The sequence below is a fragment of the Ambystoma mexicanum genome, chromosome 10, assembly GCF_040938575.1.
Source record: "Ambystoma mexicanum isolate Mex_15411 chromosome 10, UKY_AmexF1_1, whole genome shotgun sequence".
In the NCBI taxonomy this organism is placed as follows: Eukaryota; Metazoa; Chordata; class Amphibia; order Caudata; family Ambystomatidae; genus Ambystoma; species Ambystoma mexicanum.
In genome coordinates, this window is record NC_090932.1 from 138,936,318 (window position 1) to 138,949,210 (window position 12,893).

Genomic DNA, 12,893 nt, shown 5'->3' on the forward strand with positions numbered 1-12,893 from the left:
ATGTAAGGCACTGGGCTTGACGGATTCCAGGATACAGACCATCTGGCCTATTTTGTACTCCTTCATGGCCATGCCAGTGTTTCATGAGCTCCTTTCTGGCTTTCTGGTTCTGAGTGCTCTGTTTCCTGTACTTGGCCATGCGGGATTGGAGGCCAGGCACATAGTCCACTATGTTGTGGGAGGAGTTTGGGGATTGCACTCACTTCCCTTAGCATGCTTTGTGGACTCCTAACAGGATGGTTAAAAAGGAGCTTGAAGGGACTGAACGTGACACTGCTCTATAGCAGTAGGAGAACAGGAGGCATGGCAGGAGAATATCCAGAGAATTGTCTCGGAAGGATAGCTCAGCGGCAACATGCTCGCCTTGGAAGCAAGATGACACGGAGGAACACAGGTTTAATCCCCGCTTAGAAGCCTCTGGTTATTAAGCACATTATAAATAACCTATCATCATCATAAGTAGAGGTCAAGGCTCTTGTGATGTCACTTCCATCAGCCCAGGCATTTTGGTTAAATGACGTCCCTATTTGTCTGCCACTACAGAAGAGGGAAAATCCCTCTAACACTGAGGCACCTGGGATGCTTTCTGTGTGGGGACTTGACACATAGGAAGGGAGATTCAACCTATAAGGGTAAACCCAGAAAGCAATTGTGGTTGATGGCTTCATAGCAGTGGCCACAGTCAGTGGGCCTCTTAGCCTATGATATCCCATGAGGCAATGGAGTAGCCAAATGTCCACTAGGCAATCTGAGAGGGGACGTTACTGGGTCTCCAGGTGAGACCCTAGTTCCTGGCAATACATAGATATTTTTGGAGCATATCTTCATAACTGTGAAAAAATATCTTGCTTTTTGTGACATTTCAGCTAGTGTCACAGCTGTTAGGCAAAAATGGGTGAAGGAAATTCATTGTATCCCATGCTCAAACCAAATAGTAAGGGAGTTATAGATACTGTCCCCTGGCAATAGTAAAGCTTATTAGAGTGGTAAAACCTCCATGACTGTGTTGAAGTCCAAGACTCCATTGCAGTAGGGTGTCCATTTGGCTGTGACCTCTTGGATCCAGACATAGTCACAGCAAGCACTAGAGCAAGAACTCTACAAGCAGCAAAGAAAGAAGCACATGAGGGCCTAGTCCCTGAGGTATGTCAAGCTAGAGAGTGCGAGGAACAGTTCAGACTATTAGCTCCCAGTCTAGTCCTGAAGCCACCTGGGGTGTCTACTTCTGCGGTAGTGGGCTTAGCAGCCACTGAGGTGTCTACAGATATAGCATGCAATTCTCTGGTCCCAGTGTTGGGACAAACTCCTGGGTATGCCAGGGAGCCACCAGGAGTTTGGGGACTCTCAGTAGGCCCAACACCTTCCTCAGGAGAAACGGAGTACTCAACCATTGGCATGTTCAAACTGTGGTTTATTACAGACAAAAACCAAGAGGGATCAGCACAGAAACAGAAAGTATCCCACCACATCTCAACGCCTCCTGGCTCGCAGGCCAGATTTGATGCAAATTTATATCACTGTTCCGTCACTACCTGGGCCTTCTCCAGAAAACCTATTGATGTGTGGGATTAGCCGTCAGGAGCCTAATAACCTAAATGGTCATGTTTGCATGTTATTCTACTGGCTCTCACATGTCAGGTGGTTGGCCTGGTCCATCCACAAGTCACTATCTTATAACAATGTTGCAGTGTGGGTTTTTTACCATTGGTTATTGCCCATTGCTACCCACCCATAGGATACTAACCTATGATTGACTAGAGCTAATGACCCCAGGCCTGTGATCCGCAAAGTTTTTCAGCTCTCGGTGTATCTCTTCTTGGTAATAAGAAGGACTATGTGTCTGCATTGTAACGTGTGTACCACCTTAGTTATGAGAGTGCTCTTTTGTTCCGTGCAACACTTGTCTCATATTGTAACATCTTTGTTGCAGAGCTCTGGCTGGTAGCCTGAGATCGGCTCCCTTTACCAGAGCTAGTTGCTGTCCATAGTTTTGCAAAGGTAGCGGGCGCCCCTCTCTCGAAAGAACAGACTTGATAACCTGTTCAGTGGTTATTAACCACTTGAGAGTTCGCAGCCACTGCTTTTACTCACTGTGCCTTTCACAGATGGGAAATATTCATTTGCATATCAGTCTTTGTCCTGCCCAGGGGCAGTCCAGCACCGAAATGCAATGGCAATTCCAACCTGAACGAGAGTACCACCAGCAACCCCATACACGTGTTTCACCCTTGTTGGGGATCATCAGTGAGGTGAAGCTGATGCCTCTCTAAGCACAGTGAGAGGGAGACCACGTCTGGTTGCTGTCCATTGTCTTTGTCGGCCAGGTCACATGTTCAGAGACAATGATTTTGAGCTGTGCAGCTCTGAATTATGAGGAACTATTTGTATTTACTGCAGCTGGTGCCTTTGTCATCTAGGGAAGGGAATGTCATCTGTATCTTGTGGCCCTGGCAGAGGGTCCTGTCTCACACGTCTTGCAATTGTCCAGCCTGAATTCAGCCCAGTTTGGCTGTTGCTGAGAGGCCTGTGGCCTGCAGTAATTTTCCTAAACCATTATAATGTGGTGTCTACAGTGTTTGTGTATATACTACATTCTCCATAGGTTAGTCACACCTGGTTCTGTCAGGTCCTATAGGTGCTCCTGCAATCCCTGAGGGATTTTTGCATGTAAGCATCTGCAAGCCTTGCTCAGGATCTCTTGCGTCTTGTGGTTTCTGTGTTCCTGTGTTTGGCTAATGGCAAAGTAAAAAAAGCATTGACTGTATGCATATGTGTCTATCCTCTACTATAGAACTGCACATTCGTGTTCTTCATGTATTCGAGTGACTGTTTCTGTTTTGGAGTGTGGATGGCATGTGTGCTTCATGTCTAACGCTGCTAAGTCGTGGTGTTCTAACGACTTCAGCAACATGGCTTCTTGGCGTTCTAAGCAAGACTGTCAATTGAGGTGTCTTTGGTTGTAGCCTGGGTCTCCTCGTTCAATCTGGGGTAAATTAGTACTGCATCTGGTCTGGTTTGAAGAGCTGGCTGAGGGGGTATCTCTCAACATACTTGTCAATCATTGGTCCATTGGGAATTCATTCAAAATAGAATGGTTGATTGTGCTGTTTCCTGGCCTTCTTCTGTGTCATGTATTTCGCAGGCGGGGAGGAGAGGGTAGACTTTCCCATGCCTCTTCAGTTCCCCCTCTGGTCGACCCGTCAACCACATCCTTATATGACAGTCCTTTTGCTCTGGGCTGCCATATCTTTGCTATTCCTCCAATGTGCCCATAGTAATTTGTGTGGTCGTCGAACAACCAGTGCATGAAACAGTACATTCCTTCAGCGTTGCACCAAACCCACGTCCCTTCATAGTACTTTGTATTGTGCAGATTTTCCAGCTTCAAGGAATCAGTTGCGAATAGATGACACTGTGCAATTTACTCTCTGAGCTTGTCCCGTTCTTCAACAATCTTGTATTTTGTTCCTCCCTTGTTCACATACATCAGAATCTGCATTACAATGGCCTTTTGTACAGTTTTCTTGCACCTTGCCATGTAGATTTTGATCCCACACATAGATGCTGCTGCCAACACGAGAGCTCCGCTATCACCTTCAATCCGTCTGACAGCCAGGATGGCATCCATGACCATTTGTACGCTAGCCAGCTTTTGTCCTTCCCGGTTCATCGTGCTTCATCTTCCATTTTGGCATGCATCTGTGCCAGCGGTGCCACTGCATCTGATAGATTTCGTAATTGGCAGGTGTGAATGTGCAACAGGAACTCCCTATCTTTGTGCAAACTCCTCCTTCCATAGCCATGAGGAGATATAGAACATATCTATTCTGGACGTCACCATCCTTATTGCTCTGAGCTCTTCCTTTATGGTGTTGGACCCATTCACCATAGAGTTAATCATTACCATCAGCTCCCAGCGGGTGATCTGTAACCACTTTGCATTCCGGTATGTCTGCACAGATAGTATTATTGATGCAAGGAACATTTGTGCCCTGATGAACAGCCTGTGCTCTGCTGGGATCTCATCTAGTGCTGTTTATGATGCTTGTGAGAAGTAATTCCCTCCTCTCTTCACTCTGCTCATCTCATTTCTCTGTCTTCACTGTCTTGGCTGTTGGTGCTACCTCAACTGACCTCTTTCTTCTCTTATTTTTGTTAATTTTCGGGAATTCGTCAAGCTTTACGTCCTTCCTGGGCATGACCAACCACGTCATATTGATGTGTACCAACAAGCAAAATCTTCCCCACTCGGGTGGCAGCTTCTTGTATGCTTTCAATCCGCAAGCCCATCAGTACTGCAGTTCCTGCCCTCATAGCTGCGAGTTGTTCAACTGTTTTGCACCCAACGTTCTCACCAACTTCAACCTTGCCATTGTTCTGATAGCACAGAGCTGGTGTCTTCAGAGGAATTATCAGCATTTGTCCAGCTTCATTTTCCACCCATGTCAGTAACTTTCCACTTGCGTACCATTCCTTCAGACACTTGTCATTTTCTTCCTGCACCTTCTTCACTGACGATTGGGCTAGTGTCAGTGATTTGCTTCTCACCACTTCATCCTGCCATCCATCGTTAGTGTGCACTCATCCATAGACTAGTATCTGGGGTCTTTCCCAACAATCAGGCTCTCCTCCTATCTCAATCACTCTTGGCAAGGGACATGGCAGTTCCTTTAATGTGATAGTCTTTGTTTCTCCCTTCTCAGGTCCATCAGTTATCTTCTGTATAGCTACGGCTAGCTGCCAGTAGTTGTTCATCATGTCTAGTGTCTTTATGTAGTTATCTTCATACGGGAATGTTTCTTTGGAGATCCATCTCTATGTTGCTGACTTCCCTTGAAACCTTCCTTGCGTTTGCGCCATTGTCAGATACATCAGACAATGTGCTCTTGCTGCTGGTATTTCAGTTGCAATGAACGTTCTAGAGGCACTCAGTGCATAGGGAATTAAAGAGCAGGCATAACAGCTCTCCCAGGTGTTTTGCTTACCTACTTTTGTCATGTGTTTCTACCACATGTTATTAGACACTCAAGCAGTATCAGTGAGATACATGTCAACTCCCTTCATGTCTTTGTCAACACTGTGCTTAACTCTCCTTACCTTATCAGCAGTCTTTTCTCGTCCACCTGACATGGTCGTTGCACCTGCTCGGATCAGGGGAATGTTAGTAGATGGTATAGCGGTAGCAGTAACAACAACATATAATTGCCAGAATATGAATCCCATCAATCCACTGGGAATTAATAAAGATGACATGACAATTATGTTCTTTATTGTACCCTTCATTTCCACTTACGCTGCGTGATCCTTGCAGCATGGTGTGTGGGATGTTTCAACCCACGCATCCAGCCCTGCAACATCACTGTGCATTACTGGCAGTGGAAACATCATAATGGCGGCCGGAAAGCATGCTGCTCACCAGAAATCATCCCAAAATGCGCAGTAAAAATCTGAAAGATAGGTTGCCTTCTTCTTTTGCCTTTGTCAGTGTTAATACAGGAGACCATTGCCAGACCCCATCCTTCGGCTGCACACAAAGCAAAATCAGTGCAAAGGAATATAGAGCTGTTCAAAATCCGTTTATTTGATGTCAAAAATTGCTAAAATCATGGCTCACCAAAACCACTAAAAAGGTCCCACCTCCTTGTTGGGGGGTCAACATCATTCTCCTGCAAGAATCTACATGAATCTGAGGTCCACAGAAGTGTATCACTATTTGAACAAAGTATATTTTGAGGATTGCTTACTGGTAAAACAGCTGTCAAAAATAGGTTCAGTACCAGTGCTCGCCACTGACCAGCGCTGGCGATCTAAATTCTGACAGGAGACCTGTATTTCATAAGCTAAACAGTAACCTGAGTTAGCTGAGACTTCAAAAGGCTTGCTTGTCTATGAGAACTCTTCACACCTACTCTTCCCAGGCCCTACACCAAAAGGCAGGAAATTGCATGGTCCTGTTGATTAAGAGGGAGGAGATTTTCCCTGCAGCCTGGAGGAAGGAACAATGGGTGCGTTGGGATGAATAGAATATGCTGATTTGAGGTGTAACTGTCAACACTGCTCTAGGAAAAACAAGACATGTGACCTCTGAATCAAGCCAAGCTTCTATGGGCGGGGACAAACCAATGGGTGTACTGAATTGGAGGCAAATGTATGTTTTATTAAATTGCTTATAATATATTGTATCAAGCTGACAGAAATGTACAACTTTGGGATTCTTAATATTACAAATTCACTCACAATTTGAGACTAAGCTGGAATCCGTATGATGTTCTGACACCAAACCCCGGGATTTATTAATATTGTAGATGCCGTGTTTATGCTAGAAAAATGAAAACTTACTGTAATATGCCCAGAGAGGTGGTGTACCACTGTGTAAGATTTGGTGCAAAACCAATATTGCGAAACCCACTAAAATTGTGACTAAGTTGTCATTTCTGAACCCAAGCTCTTAGAAAGAGCAGGGTTGAGCAGAGACCTGTCTTAATTAATCTGTGATATGTATTTGTATTCTCAACAACTTGCGTATCTTGGAAACATGTTTGATCATGAAAAATTGATTTTCTTGAGAAACCAAAGGGGAGTGTTCTTTCCTTCAGCCATAAAAATGATACCTGATGACTCATTCTGACTCACTTCTCCGTTCTCCAGTTAGGTCACAGGGAATCATTTAACCTATCAAATCCTTAGTGGGTTGGGCATAGGAAGTCAGCCTCCACACCCCTTTGGAAACACATAAAAAGAACCACTGAGACCCAGATAGGGACTTCTCTTTCCACTCTTCAACTGATGTCTTGTGCAGCACTCTGCCGGTCCAGACCCAGACAATATCCAGAAGGACCACAAGATCCAGACAGAGATTCCAGGCTCCAGAACCTAGACTCCAGATAGACTCCTGAACCAAACTCTGGATCTAAACTCTAGAACCTGGGAGAAAAGAGGCCTAATCCACAAGCTGAATCCTTTTCAGAGGCCCCAGAATCCAGCAACCTAACCAAACTATTCACAGCCTTGCCGTGCTGTTCGCTTCTGGCCCAGAACCCCGTGCCAGAACCGAGATCCAGAGAGAGCAGTGCCAGACCGTCCAGACCGCTGTGCAATGCCGATAGCAGACTAGAGAGCGTGCTGTGAGCAGAACCAGTGCCTGACTGTCCGGTGGCGAGAGTGCAGTCCGAACCTGACCAGATCTGTGACGAGGTCCATTCCAGTCCAAAACTAGGAGTGAGTATCCAGTCTAACAACTGTACAGAACCAATCTCTTAGTTTAAAATAATCTTATTCAAACCATTTCAACCTGTCCAGTACTGCATAGAAATCGCGTGTCCATCCTGTTGATTCCAAATCTGTAAAGCGCCATTTGACATTCTGAAATCTTTATTTTATTTCTGAAAATCTACCTCCACAAAAACATCTGTATCTTTTGAACCGTACGTCCTAGAAGCAAAATTTAACTGTCATCTTAAAGCTAAGAACCTAAGCTTTCCAACATTCCAGCTCCTTATTGTTTTTCTGTAATCGCGCTTTACGCACTCGGAAAAAGTGCCGCAAATTGAAAAATTAGCTCCTGTCAAAATTGATGTCTTTTGCTTGCAACTGCTGAATTTCATTTTAAACCTGATAATCATTCATGAATCATTGCTAGTGTTGACATGTCCCAATTCAAAGTCACAATCACCTACCCTGAATCTTCCTTAGTGAATTAAAATCACTTTTAGCATATTTTTCACTTCATTGCAATCACATTTAAAAGTATTTTTGCCTATTTAAAAGCATACCGGTTTTCTCTAAGCTTGCTGGGGGGAACTGGAATTTGAACTGCATTTTGATTGTATTCCTGAAAACTGTGTGCTCTTCTTTCCGTCTCTTTATATTGCATAAGGGGGGACTGAGTTGTCACAAGGGAAAAAGTGATCATAGTATCTCTTGTTGAAACCATATCAAGTTTATTTTTGTGCTGCATTCTTTCCCATCTTGCTTTCTTTGAACCATAAAAGTATTCTCTGCTACCTTATCCTTTCTATACCAACTCCTCATTGATTAAAGAGAGTGTGCTCTTGTAATATTACCCATTGTTGATCACTATTATATTCATAAGTGTGTTATTAAATATTAATGTATTCATAAAAGTGTGATATATAAATATATATTGTTAATTCTTCCAATAAATCTTTTAATTTGCAATACAAACCTACTTCTTGGCTCAGTGAGGTCAGGGGGATTCAAAGATATGGGCGTTGCATAAGGGTTCATCATCCAGATTTATGAACTTGACATAAAAATATATAAATAAGGGCTTCCATTGGGCATCCCAGACTAGGCATTGACTTAGTTGGATTGCTGGATTGAATTCACTTACAGGTGATACAGTTGCCCACCTGAAATGTGCAAAGAAGTGCATTATTCTGTTAGTATTGTAAGTGCCCGTAAGCCCCAGGGACCAAATAATCACTAATTGCAAAGGCAAACACCTCCTCCCAGACCTTTCTTACTGATGGGTCTCTTAATGTGGCCAGCACTGGGAGCTCATTGTGCTCAAGTTGTGTTTTTTTTTCTGCCGAATATTCTATGAAGACAAGATAATATAATCCAGGGGATCATGCTCTAAATCGGTTGGGTATCCTTACAGCATGGACAAATTGGTTGGAGGAAAATGTCTTGGTGACGGGTGGAAGGTAACATTGGTGAAGACAACAGTACAATTCCTACAACGTTCACGTAGGCTTTGCATGTGCATAAAAGAAAATAACAAACAGACAGTGTATCGTTTAGTCAATTTCGACAAGTATTCCAGTCACTGCTTCTGCTGGGTGGGAGCGTTTGACCATGGGGTGTCTGGGTCTCCCTTGTCGTGTAACTTCAGAAAGCACTTGTAGCTCATCTAACCGCTGAACCTTGGCCCTGTCTGTCACAGAGACTTTGTTGCCAGGTGAGGACATGGCTTTGTAAGGCTTGATGTCCTGCATGTGGTTCCAGACTGCCTTTCTGACTAACTTGACAGCACAATCTCCCACCTGCTCCACCTCATAGGGTCCGGTAAATCTAGGTGCATTCCAGCACTGCACAAAGTTTCTCAACAGTACTGTATCACCCACTTTTACAGGGTGTTTTAGTTCATAGTCTTGTGGTCTTCTGGGCCTCCGTGGATTCACTGTATCTGGCGAGAGATAAAAGAAGCGCAAGCAACCAGAGAAGTAATGTACTGATACATTTCCTGTCCTAACACATCTGAACTATTACCACAATCTTTCAGTGCTCTTGTGAGAGGATCCACGGGGAGATGCATGTGCCATCCTGTCACCACCTCATGGGCCGTTAAATGCTTTTTGGACCCTGGCTAATTGCGCAGTGCAAACAGTGCAAGGGGCAAACAGTGCAACCAATTTTTCTTGGTGCTTTGCTGAGTCTTGGCTATGCACTCCTTCAGGAGTCCATTCAGGCATTAACACACCCTATTTGCTTGCAGATGCCTAGCAGGGTTGTGATGTGCTGAAACACTTTGTTGGCGAAGTGAGGGTCATTGTCAGACCCCAGGACCTAACACACAGCCCATCTCGGGAAAACCTCCCTGACCATAAACTTGGCCGCTCTAAGGGTGTCAGCATGTGAACAGGCGCCTGCCTCAATCCACCTGGAGAATGGGAAGACAACCACTATGATTTAGCTTTATCATTGCCATACCTGGATCATGTCCACGTAGTCCACATGTAAGTGCAGACATGGGCCTACTGGTTTTGGTATGGCTCCTCTCAAAACTCTCAAGGTATGCCCTGCTGTAAACTGCTGACATGTCAAGCAGTTACTCGCAAATTCAGCCACATGTTCATTTAAATTGGGGCAGAACCAACAATGACCTCCTTCCCTGGGTGTGTTCTGTAGTGCAATTGTCTTCAATAATGCTAGTGGCATGACCACTTTCCTTGAGTTGTTCTGTCACCATAAGGTGTCTGTTGGAGACATTGAACACCCTCTCTTCACCCATAGCTCCCACTCCTTCTTGGATACAGCTCCCTGCAGCTCCATAATCTGCATCTCTGGTAATACATTGTAACCCTCCTTCAGTGCCATGTTTCTCGCCCCTCCTTATGCCTTCTGTCTCTCTCTCAGTTCCCACTATTCCCCAAAATACGCTGCACATTTTGCCTCAACGTCTGCTGTTTCATTTCCTTTTGAGATATGGTCCTCTCCTTCTGTGTAGGCTTGGCACTTCCCTATTGCTACCTTTGTAGGATAAGCAATCACCTCGATCAATCTGTCCAATAATAGCGCATGCTACACTGGGGTTCCATCTGCTCTCCTGAACCCTCTCCTGAGCCATCGTGCCAGTCCTGAGTGTAGTGTTGATGTCATGTAGGCAGAGTCAGAATATATTGTCACCTCCTTCTCTATGCTGCTTTCCAGTGCCAGTATGAGGGCCACTAAATCTGCTGCTTGTGCTGAATGATGGGATGATAGTCATGCCACCACTGCAGTCCCAGGATGTCTGACCCCCTCAGTTTGATCAATTGTCGAAGAACCATCAATATAGAGCACGTCTCCCCCATCAAGTGCATCCTCCTCTACCTTGCGTGTCTCACTATACATCACTATGTTTTTTGTGCAGTCGTGTGCATAGTCTCCTGCCTGGAGGACATCTGCCAAAATGATGCTGGATTTGCAGTCTTGCATATTACTATCTTCAGGCCTACATTTGATAGTATCCCCTCATTCCCTGATGCTCTTTCTGTGTTCAGTGTGCTCTTTGGTTTCTGCAGTATCGCGAACAGGGTGTGCTCCATGTAAATAGTGGTGTGGCATCCAATTGTTACTGCTGATGAATTCTCCACAATGAAGGCTGCAGCTGTCAAAGCATGTTCGCACGGATAATGTCCTCTCTTTACCGGGTCAAGTTGCCGACTGTAGTAGGCTATTGGCTTATGGCTCATGCGTGCCTTTTGTGTCAGTATTACCTTCATCACAGTACCGCCAGTGTGTGAGAATAGGAAAAATTCCTTTTGTAGTCTAGGATCCCTAACACTGAGGAAGTGCGTATTGCTTCCTTTAGTTCCTCAAAGGCCTCACTCATCTCTGTGGTCCATGTCAATGTCTTTTATCCCTTCTGTGCCTCTTTCAGGGTGCACAATAGTGGCCTCATGTATGTGCTGCAGTCTAAGAACCATGTAGTATCAGTAGTTGCATAACCCCAAGAACTGTTACATTTCCCTCACTGTCGTGGGCTGGGGTGTTTTGCATATTGTCTCTGCTCTCTCTGGAGTAATCTGACAGACATTTTGTGATATCGTCTGTCCAATGTATAGCACTTCCTTCTAACAGTATTGTAACCTGGCCTTGTCCACCTTATACCCTTTGTCTGCTAACACAGTCAGCATGGGCACACTGATCTTCTGTCACACTGCAAATCAAAATGTCATCTACATACTGTGAAACTGTGCTTTCTGTCTGTATGTTGCTCAGGTCCATCTGGATTACTCTGTTAAAGATAGATGGTGACTCGCAGTACCCCTGTAGGAGCCGAGTATGCTTCCACTTCTGGTTTCTATACATAAAGCATGTCAAGTCTTGTGAGTCTGGGTGAAGCGGTACTGAGAAGAGTGCGTTCTTCAAGTCAATGAACGTGAAACAGGCAGCTTCCGCTGGAATGCTGCACAAAATTGTTGCAGGATTTGCAACTAGAGGACACTCTGCATCTACAATATGGTTAAGATATCAGGTCCCAGTGAAGAAATCCGGCAGGAGCAGACTAATAGCCAACCAGATCCCCCAAACTGGTTCACCCAACAGTCAAGTGGAACAACTGCTGAATCGACAAGACCGGGGGAAAAGGGGAAGTGGAGAAAAAAAAACTAACGGACAGGATTCTTCTGGTTCCCTTCAACTTTCCTGATGACTCAGAACACAGGATACCCTGAAAATAACACAGTATAATGTACATTAGACTCAACACTCTTTTGCTAGAAGTATAATATATACCCTACTGCCAACCCCAACTTTACCTGTCTGCCTCTTCTGTGTGCCCAGAGACAATCTTTGGGAATGCAGTAGTTCTTATTTCTATTAACTTTGCTTGCCAACTTGTAAATGAGATTCTCTTAACCTTCTTTCTGTTAAACCTTGACAAACAATTTTCTCAGCATATTTTACTTTTATTATAGTCTGTTGTGTAGTTTATAGAATGATTGTTGAGTGCTACAATGTCTTTTTCCTTAACTCAGCACATTCACTTTAAGTTCCTTCTTCCTCATAACTTTAGAGAGTAATCTTAATTGACTTCACCTTATTTTACTAAGTGTTGTTGACTCATTCAGAATGACTTCTATTCACTCCTTGCTTGATCCATTACAACAGCGTGGAAAAAAAACAGCTGACTTCTCTCCTTGCTTCCAATCTGTTACTTTGGGTTCATGCGCATGAAAAGCTGACCTACCGTGCTATCGCAGATGAACTAACTGGAAATGACACGCACACTCCTTCTCCGATCACCACAGCTGTTAATCAAACTGCGTAACACAGCTGACTAAGGAGTTGGGTAAAAGCGTGCACTTAATTCCTGACTTGAGGGAACGTCGGATAACACTGCTAGGTCCCTTCCTCTAATGTGACATACAAAAGAACAGCATTGCAATGCCTTAAAACTAACACTCAACCCGAGTCCAACAATTAAAAACGAAATGCCCGCACACACTGTATCTTCATTTACTAATGTCATGCTCATGAAACGTATGCACAATTGACACAGACTTCAAACTTATACGAGGGCTTGCGCGCAGTCAGTTGTCCTTTTACTACATATACTCGCATGCGTTCAATTGTCCATTTACAATAACTTCACTATTTACGAATTCCACAAAGATGCTTGAAGTGTAAAACAGTATTCAAATACTCCTTTAACTTTCAGTGAA